Below are 9,334 nucleotides of genomic sequence, written 5' to 3'. Positions count from 1 at the left end.
GGAGACCTGGAAGCAACTCCTGACCTCAGATTGGCTCAGTTCCGGCCACTGAGGTCATTTGGAGAGTGAACCAGCAGATGGAAGATCTTTCTCTGTGTCTCCTTCTCTCTGTAAATCTGATCTGCCTTACCAATAAAAATAAATATGTCTTTTTTTTAAGTTCATGATAAATGCTGACTATGAAAATAATCTATGTGTGGATTTCAGCATTTTTCTTACCAAAATAAACCCATTGTTCATTTCCATGGACTTTCAGAGTATACTCATATCATCATCTTTTTTTAAAAGACTTACTGATTTTTCTTCCAAAGGCAGATTTTTACAGAGAAAAATGGAGAGAGAGAAAGGTCTTCCATTCACTAGCTCACTCCCCAGATGGCCACTAGGGCGGGAGCTGACCCGATCTGAAGCCAGGAGCCAGGAGCTTCTTCTGGGTCTCCCATGTGGGTGCAGGGGCCCAAGGACTTGAGCTACTTTCTGCTACTTTCTCAGGCACATCAGTAGGAAGCTGGATTCGAAGTAGAGTAGCTGGGTTGGCTCGCCCTAACTGGTGTCCTCGGATGCTGGCACTGCAGGTCGAGACCTGAAAGTATGATTTGTAGGATAAGTTCTTAACAGCAGAAATACTGGGTTAAAGGTAACATGCATTTTAAGTTTGATGTCTGCTGACGGGCTGCCTCGGAAAAGTCCGCTGCGATGTATTCCTTCGCCAAGAGCGTGAGAACCTGCAAAGGATCCCCTCCCTTCATTTTGCCAGCAATTGTTGGAAATTGGCCTATTTCATTATTCAGTGATGATACTCTCATTATTTATGTTGCATTTTTTGTATTTCTGAGTGAGGCTAAGCACTTTTCGCTGCATCTCTTGGCTATGTATTTGATTCTCTGAGATGTTTATCCTTTGACACATGTTTTTTCTGTTGAGTTTTTGTCTCCTAGTATTTCCATGAAGGCAATTAGCTCTGTATCTGCTATAGGTTATAAGAGCTTCCTCTTTTTTTTTTTCTGTTTGAACCTTATTTGATTGTCTAACGGAGAATAACCAACAGTTTTACTTGCCAATAATGAGCACATGTTCTATGCTGTCTTCAGTTATTTTCAAATGTTTCTTACTTTTTCCTCTACTTGAAAGCCAGTGTGTCTGTTCACTCCTCAAGGGCCCTCCGTAGCCAGGGCTGGACCAGTGGGTGGTGGCAGGTACCAAGTACTGCGTCCGTTGCCTGCCTCCGGGGTGGGCACTAGCAGAACCCTGGCGCAGCCTCAGAGCAGGCGCTGGCAATGGGCCGCGCTGCGTCACGACCCGCCCCTCCCGGCCCCCCACCCGCCCGCAGTGTTTGTTGAGGCTTTTGCTTTTCTCTTGCAGGATTTGGGGCTTGTGTTCATTTTTCCAACAGTGCTTCAGTCAAGTCAGTTTCCATATTTAAACGCTCCGTCACCTAGTACCTCTCCGTTCCTCAGAATCCTGGGATGTGGAAAAGCCTGCACCATGCAAGGGGGCAGCCGCTGGGCACGTACAGCTCTCGAGCACCCATGGGCGCGTTCCTGCATGCCCATCTCCGCAGACAGGTAGGGCCGGATCCCCTCTGCGTCCCGCAGACACCCCTGCGATCGTGCCCACGACCTACGGCGTCTATGTTTCCTCTGGACAGGAAATGTCACGTTGCATATGCTCGATTCCTGTGTGTCCAGTCTGTGTTTGGACACCCTGCTCAGCCCTGCTGATGACAGGGAGCCCACAAAGCGCTGGGTACCTGGCTGGGAGCACCGGGTCCCGCGCCCGAGGCAGCTGCGTGCTCACCTGGGCAGGAGGGCGGCATTCCTTCTGCTCGCTGTGCCTTCTATTTTTGACTTCAATGTTTAACCTGAACTAACAGGGGTGGCAGAGAACGTGGAAGAACAATTGAAGGATCCATACGCGTGATTAAGAGCTAACCAAAGACACACACCATACCACACACCATTTACATACAACACACACACCACCATACCACATAGATACTACATGTGTACCGTACACATAACTCCACACACTGCACACCACCATACATACCCCCACCACACACACCACACACACAACCCACACATGCACACACCACACATGTACATATACTACACACATACATATATACACATATCACATACACACATACATACACCACACACATATACACACACCGCACACACATATATACATACCACACACACCATACCCATCACACACACCCCCAGATTTTCTGCAGGTCATCTGGAGGCCCAGCTGCCAGTGTTGGAATGCACCTTTCGCTGTACTTTCTGGGCCCCCAGCACTGACAGTGGGCCTTCGTGGCCTGTCCTGAGCCTCCCACCGGTGCCCTGGAGCCTCCCTGGAAAGCCCCAGGTGTCCTTCCTCACTGGCCTTGCGCTAGGAGGAGATGCTGCAGCCCACTGCTGTGGACCTCCTGCCCCCTCCCCCGGGGAAGGAGACAGAACACCGGGGGCTGGGAAGCCTCCGCCCGGCCTCCGCCCACACTGGAGTTCTTGGAGTTGCTGAATGGGGAACTTTGTCCCGGCGATGGGGAGCGGGCTGCGTTCTCAGCCTCTCCACGCCTGCTCCTGGCCCTTCCCCCGTCCTGGGTGACTTCTCTGAGCCCTGCCTCTGCCATCTGGCTTTGGGGCTGTGTCAGCCCCAGGTGGGGACCCCAAATCCTCTGGGATAATGTGATCCAAGGCCATGCTGACAGCTACCCCTCCAAGGAGAGTCAGGGTTGGCTTGGCCCCTCCAGTCAGGCCTGGCTCCCTGCGCTGCCCATCCTCAGCTGCCTACGCCTTCCCAGGCCTGACTTGGGGACTCCGGCATAACTGCCCGTGTCCAGGGAATGGGGCGAGCAGGAGCGTGGCCATGGAGAAGCATCCCTTGGGGATGCCTTCTGGGCTGTTTCTCAGCTGAGGCAATCCCAACCTTCCAGAAGCCTCTCATAAGAAGCAGATGTTACGGTCTCTGGCTGCCACAAAGTCAGCAGGGGAAACATCTTGAGTTTCGCCAGAAGCTGAGGCCATGCCCTCTGCTCTGGGCTGGCTTCTGCTCCAGCCTCTCCCGGAAGCTGCTGCCATGCGCTGTCCACGGGATCTTACAGGTAAGACCACCATTTCCCTCCCATTGCGGTTCTCCCCAGCGATGCTTCAGGATGGTGATCCCGCTGCTTAAGCATCTTAGTTGGAAGCTCTGCTCTTGCCTGCGGCTCACTGGGGCCCGGCCGATTTGACATCCGCTGAGCCGACATTGGCTGTGCTGGAACTTTCCTGGCACAGTTGTGTAAGCTGAGCAGCTGAGATGTCTGTGGTGTTGGTTTCCACCCGACTGTAACTCCTGGGTCCTATTCAATTATGATGTGGGCAAGGTGAATTTTTTTTTCTTGATGTGGGTGTCCAACACTGGGCTTCCTGGTTAATACTGCTTTGTTTCTTCTTAAAACAAATCACCCATTTGTGAGCCCGTGGTTTCTCTGCAGGCATCGTCCCACAGCTTTTTTTTTTTAATTATTTATTATTTAACTTCATTAATTACATTGTATTATGTGACACAGTTACATAGATACTTGGGTTCTCCCCACCCCTCCCCAAACCCTCCCACCATGGTGGATTCCTCCACCTTGTTGCATAACCACAGCTCAAGTTCAGTTGAGATTCCCCCATTGCAAGCATATACCAAACATAGAGTCCAGCATCTTATTGTCCAGTCAAGTTCAACGGCTTCTAAAAATATGGAACGCTTCACGAATTTGCATGTCATCCTTGCGCAGGGGCCATGCTAATCTTCTCTGTATCGTTCCAATTTTAGTATATGTGCTGCCGAAGCGAGCACCCCCCACAGCTTTTTATAAAGTGTTGATAATTTCTCCGTTCTTCCACACAAACATCATCATCAATTTGATTTTTTGTTTTTGCTTTAAATTTTTTGACATATTTATTTAATTTATTTGAAAGGTAGAGTTGACAGAAAGAAGCCTTCATCCACCGTTTACCTCCATGAAGGCCACATCGGCTGAACTTGGGCCAGGCTGAAACCGGGCACTAAATGCCCCATCCAGGCTTCCAACATGGGCGGCAAGGACCTGAGCAAAGGGGCCGCTTGCAGCTCCTTTCCCAGGCGCATCAGCGGGGAGCTGGAAGCAAAGCGGCACTCTGCAGTGCAGTGCCAACGACACAAGCAGAGGCTTCCAGAGCAGCGTTACCATGTGGGCAGTGGCTTCCTGGGCAGAGCTGCCATAGGGGCAGTGGCTTCCCGGGCAGAGCTGCCATGCGGCCCTGAGTTCCTGTTTTAGCTTCATCAGGATTCACATTGCTCAGAAAGATGGTTTCCTCTAACCCGAGTCTTGGTTGGTGCCTCAAAGTAAGTTCTGTTCAGAGGTGTCATACATAGTTAATATGAGTTTATTTTGGTGTAAAACGAATTTTACACCCATGCATTTTAAAATGTACATTTGCTACAAGCTTTTAAAATGTCCTTGTATACACATATTTTGTGTTTTATATATATTATACACATAACATATATCTATACACACATGCTTGTCTCTCCATTTCCTTTTCAAGCCAAGGGCCTGCCAAGGGCATTCCCAGCTCTCAGCCAAGGGAGAAGAGCTGATGAGCTGGGTGTGCCCCGACTCCAGGCCTTGGCCTTTTTGGACTTAGGGGGACAGTGTAGGGGCTCTCTCCAAAGAGCTCTTAGGCAACCAGACTCAAGGGCTCAGTGAACTCGAGGTAACTTCTCCCCCACTGCCAAACACTGTGTCTTCCATTTTGCATCTCAGATTCCACCCAGCCATGTTTCTGATGTCACTTATCAGAATGTTCTGCCTTGTGGTCAATGACACCCTAAAGATACTCCAAAACTTAGCTCCCCTTTGCGAGTCAAAGTTCAAAGAAGACAAAATCCAAGGAGACCAAAGTGGGAGTTCAAATGGACTAGAAGTCAAGGAAATCAAAGAGCAAGCATCAAGCGCCCTGATGTTTAGTTTGTGCCTGGCAGAGGCCGAGTCACGGCTGACGTGGTGTGTGGTTGGCCTGGGCTCTGTGAGCAGCTGGGCTTTCTTCCATTGCCAGCCTTGGACACACAGAGCACTTACCTGGACTGTCAGTTTGCTAGAGTGACTATACAAAGGCCTGCTGGCTAGGTGACTTAAAACCTCCAAAGCAGAGAGCTTCATAGCTGTGGAGGCTAGACGTTGAGGTCCAAACACTGTCAGGATGGATAGCAGAAAGTTCTCTGCCCAAAAGATGAAGGAGGAGCTTCCCTGGCCTTCACTGCACCTGCTGTGTGAGGTCCAGTGTGTACAGTACAGCTCAGGGTCAAGCCGTAGCGGCAGGCACACCAAGTCCACCCACACAGCTGATGCTTAGTTCACGCACCTGCTTGGTCCCTGTGGCACATGCTTGGCTAAGGCGCATGGTCTGTGCAGCTCCACGGCAGCTGGTACCAACTGCCTGAAGTTGTCTAGGCTATCACAGCCAGGGCGCACAGGCTAAGGTGAGGGTAGCCTGCACGGTCAAGGTCAGGCCCCATTACCTTTCCCGTTTAGAAATGGAATCACTCAGCTGCAATGACCACTAAAATGAGATCTCGCTTAGGCTGTCCTCGATGGGCGGGTCCAGCCTGCTGCAGTCACTGGAAACCATGACAGTTGCAAGTCTGCATCCCTCATCCTCACCAAAGCCTCAGGGGACCTGGGACTCATGCAAACCCAAGACTCCTGGACCACCGCTTGGTTAAAATTAGACCTACACATGAGGCAAAAAGAAAGTGCAGCAAACTGGAACCCTTGGTTGGGGCTGGGAGATGCTGCCCTGAGTGGAGGAGGGGGAGCTGAGCTGTGTGCAGCCATCACTGCCCTGGCCACCAGTGAGAGATTCCTTATCTGAGGCCACCGCTCTCTTTAAAGAAGATTCTGTTTTTATCTGAAAGCACATTAACAGAGAGAAAAGTCTTCCATCCTCTGGCTCACTCTCCAAATGGCCGCAACCTCTTGAGCTGAGCTGGTCCGAGGCCAGAAGCCAGTATCTAGGAGCTTCCTCTGGGTCTCCCACGTGGAAGCAGAGTTCCTAGGACTTGGCCCATCCTCTGCTGCTTCCTCAGGCATAAACAGGGAGCTGGATGGGAAGTGGAGCAGCCGGGACACGAACAGGCGCCCGTGTGGGATGCCGGAGCTTAGAGGTGGAAGGGAGCACAGGTTCTGTCGGTCCCTTTGGAAAGAAGGGGCTGAAGTGTTTTGGGAAATCTCTTCTCATGGAGACCATGTAGCAACGGAGAAGCTTCTAAGTGCTGCTGGTGTCACCCTTTCAGAATTTTCGCACTATTTTGGGGTCATCCGTGGTAAGTCTTGTGTTACCTTTCAAGGGTAGACATCACATAAGCTTCTCCACCTTGGGGCTTTATGGAAAGGGAGACCCCAGATTTACACAACTCTTCTACCTGAACTGCATCCACCTGTGATGGTTTGGTAAACATCCTGTATCCACAGAAAGCATATCACCGACTTCTGGATTCAACTGCATGATCGTAATGTTTGGAAATTTGACAACTCTGATAGAATCACTTCAGTTTTATTTCATGTTGTCGGCTCCCTGAAAAAAACAGAGGACAAAGCTGGTTTTCTTTGTTTATTGGATAGTCAGAAAGAGAGGGGAGAGACAGAGAGGAGAATCTTTTGTCCACTGATTCATTCCCCACATGGCTGCAATGGCCGGAGCTGCGTGGGTCCAAAGCAGGAACAGGGGCCAGGAGCTTTCTTCCAGGTCTCCCACGTGGGTGCAGGGTCCCAAGGCTTTGGGCCATCCTTGACTCCTTTCCCAGGCCACAAGCGGGGAGCTGTGTGGGAATCAGGGCTGCTTGGAAACAAACCGGCCCCCTTATGGGATCTTGGGTGTGCAAGGTGAGGACTTTAGCCACTAGTCTATTGCGCCGGGCCCAAAGGGATGTCTTGTGTGGCTAAACCCCCGGGTCTATTTGAGGGTCCAAGAAGGCATAGCCAAGAAACTGGCTTTGCTGTCGCTCCTGTAACTGCAGGAGCCTCTCGTGTGTTACCCTTGACAAGATTAAAACGAGCCTGGGAACTGACTGGGACTGGAGGGATTACCATAAACACCTGAACAGATGAAGAGGAAGGTGATACAGAACAGCACGGATCCAGATGTGTGGCATTGGAAATGAAGGATAACAAATGCAGATGTGTGTGGCATTGGAGACACAGACGCAGGTGTGAGAGCATGGGTCAGTGTGCACACATCCGTTTCCTAGCTCTGCTTGCTGAGAGCCTGGACGCAATGGCCCCCTGGCGACAGCAACCATATCTGAGTCTCAACAATACTGAAATACAAGAGGAGCCTGGAGCTCGGCGAGATGCCAGAGACGACAGGCTCCTCCAGGTAAGACAGGACTTACTGCCAGAATGCCAGGCTGCCAGAAGTACAGATTGGCATGGCTGAGACAGCTGAACCCAAGACAGATGCCAGTGTTAACACAATAGCTGAATAACTGAATGGATAAATAAATCTAGGAGAAAGGGGATTTTCCTAAGATAAAGGGGTGAGGGGAAGGGAATGACCAGCAACTCCTATTGCTCCTGTCAGCAATAATGATTGTAGAGAAAATCCACGGATGCCTCCGTGAATGGAGTGGCTTCAGAAAACTACTGAGCTGAACTCAACAACGGTGAAGCTAAGCAGTTTAACTAAACCTGAAGTTGTTGTAGACCACAACCAGAAAGTTGGAGGAGAGAAACAGAAAATACAGGAGAAACATTTCAGGATATTCCCCCCCACATCGTACTCAACTACCAAGAGGGCTATGTCTGCAGGGTGCTCCAGGGCTGGAGTTTGACCAACTCGATTTTGCTCTGTATCGGAGCAAACAGGCCAGGTTGGTACTTCAGGGAGCTCTCGCTGCCTGTTCGTGGGTGAGCTGGGATCTGCTATTATTGTACAGTGACTGTCTTCTCTTCTTGGAAGTTGAGTGGGATCTTTCTAAATGTGTCAGGAAGGTCCAGGAGCCTGGACTGGAGGAGGCTGAGGAGAGTGGACTCAGGGCCGCCGGCTCCTAATGGGACCTCACTCCCTCCTGAGTCTAGCTTTCTACTCCCGCACCACCCGGTGACAGCCCCGCACTGGGCCCCTGCCACCCGTGAGCTGTTTACCAACTGGTGCAGAAATATTAAAACATTGCATGGCCTTCTGTGTGCCAACAATGAAATACCAGCCATGGAAACAGGGACTGACCATGGTAACAAGGCCAAGAGAGGGCAAGTGATAACTGGCTCGAGCCTTCTGGATGAAGCAGGTGGAGGCAGGGGTCAAGGCTCTGAATGAAGTCATGTTCCCACTCTCCCTTCGCCATGTATTCTGCCCTGTTGTGTGGCTGCATATGGACCTGTGTGTGGCTGCCATGGTGAAGCCATGTCTCAACGGAGCAGAAATCACCTGAGAGCTGCTTGGGGGGCAGCTGGGTCCAGGAATGAGCTCTGAGCACTTTGGAGGAGAGTCCACCCTCAGCTGCTGAGGAACTCCACCTGTTCTTGAAACAAACATTGCAGAGCTATGCCAAGAACAGCCCTACCCAACGAGTAAGGGAGTGTTTCAAACCGAAAGCCACTTGGTACAGGATCACCTTCCTCTGATTCCCAGCCAGTACCGGTTCCCTCCCCACTGTTTAACCTTTGTCAGTTGAGTGGGAGGGAAGCGGCTGGCATAGCTGCTTTGATTCACCTCTGTGAATGAGCCTGACTGTCTGTGGAGCAAATGTTTAGGAAGCCGGCTGGCTATGTCTTTCCCAACAACCAGTGTCTACACTCATTGGCTGCTGGATTTTGCTTGCAGATATGCACTGTTAATTCTCATAAAATAACATAAGGATTATGATATGATAATGGCATTCAGCAACTACCAAGTGATACAACATGCCAGGCACCATCCAAAAGTGCACGGGCTTGGCATCCTTATGTCATTGTCATGACAACCTGTCTACTCCCATCATACAAATGGACTTGTTCAGACCGAGAGGGACTAATACCTTGCCCATCAGTTACAAAACTAATTTATTGCAGCATGAAACACCCAGAAATAATTCATATAGCTGTGAAGTACATATTTGGCTAAATGAGTTTCAAAACAGCCATTCAGTACAATGCAAGACAAATGCTTGGAAGAACATAATAAGTGTTTATTTACTGATACGGAAAGAAGCCTAAGATGTATATTGTTGAGTGAAAAAGACCAGGACCAAAATGGCATCTTATTTATGTTATAAAAATGTTCATATTTGACCTACCTCTGCATGTCTAGGCATTATCTGGAAGAGTTCATAG

The 9,334-nt window shown here is 50.1% G+C and overlaps 1 non-coding gene across 1 annotated transcript; it reads right to left on the bottom strand.

The window, feature by feature from the left end:
* Positions 1-3,733: 3,733 nt before the first annotated feature.
* LOC131480416 (U6 spliceosomal RNA) lies at positions 3,734-3,840 on the bottom strand. The gene has a single exon (XR_009245521.1). It is a non-coding gene; the product is annotated as a U6 spliceosomal RNA (small nuclear RNA).
* Positions 3,841-9,334: the final 5,494 nt, after the last annotated feature.

Source organism: Ochotona princeps, chromosome 5, assembly GCF_030435755.1.
Source record: "Ochotona princeps isolate mOchPri1 chromosome 5, mOchPri1.hap1, whole genome shotgun sequence".
NCBI lineage: Eukaryota > Metazoa > Chordata > Mammalia > Lagomorpha > Ochotonidae > Ochotona > Ochotona princeps.
This window is presented reverse-complemented; position numbering and strand designations above follow the sequence as displayed.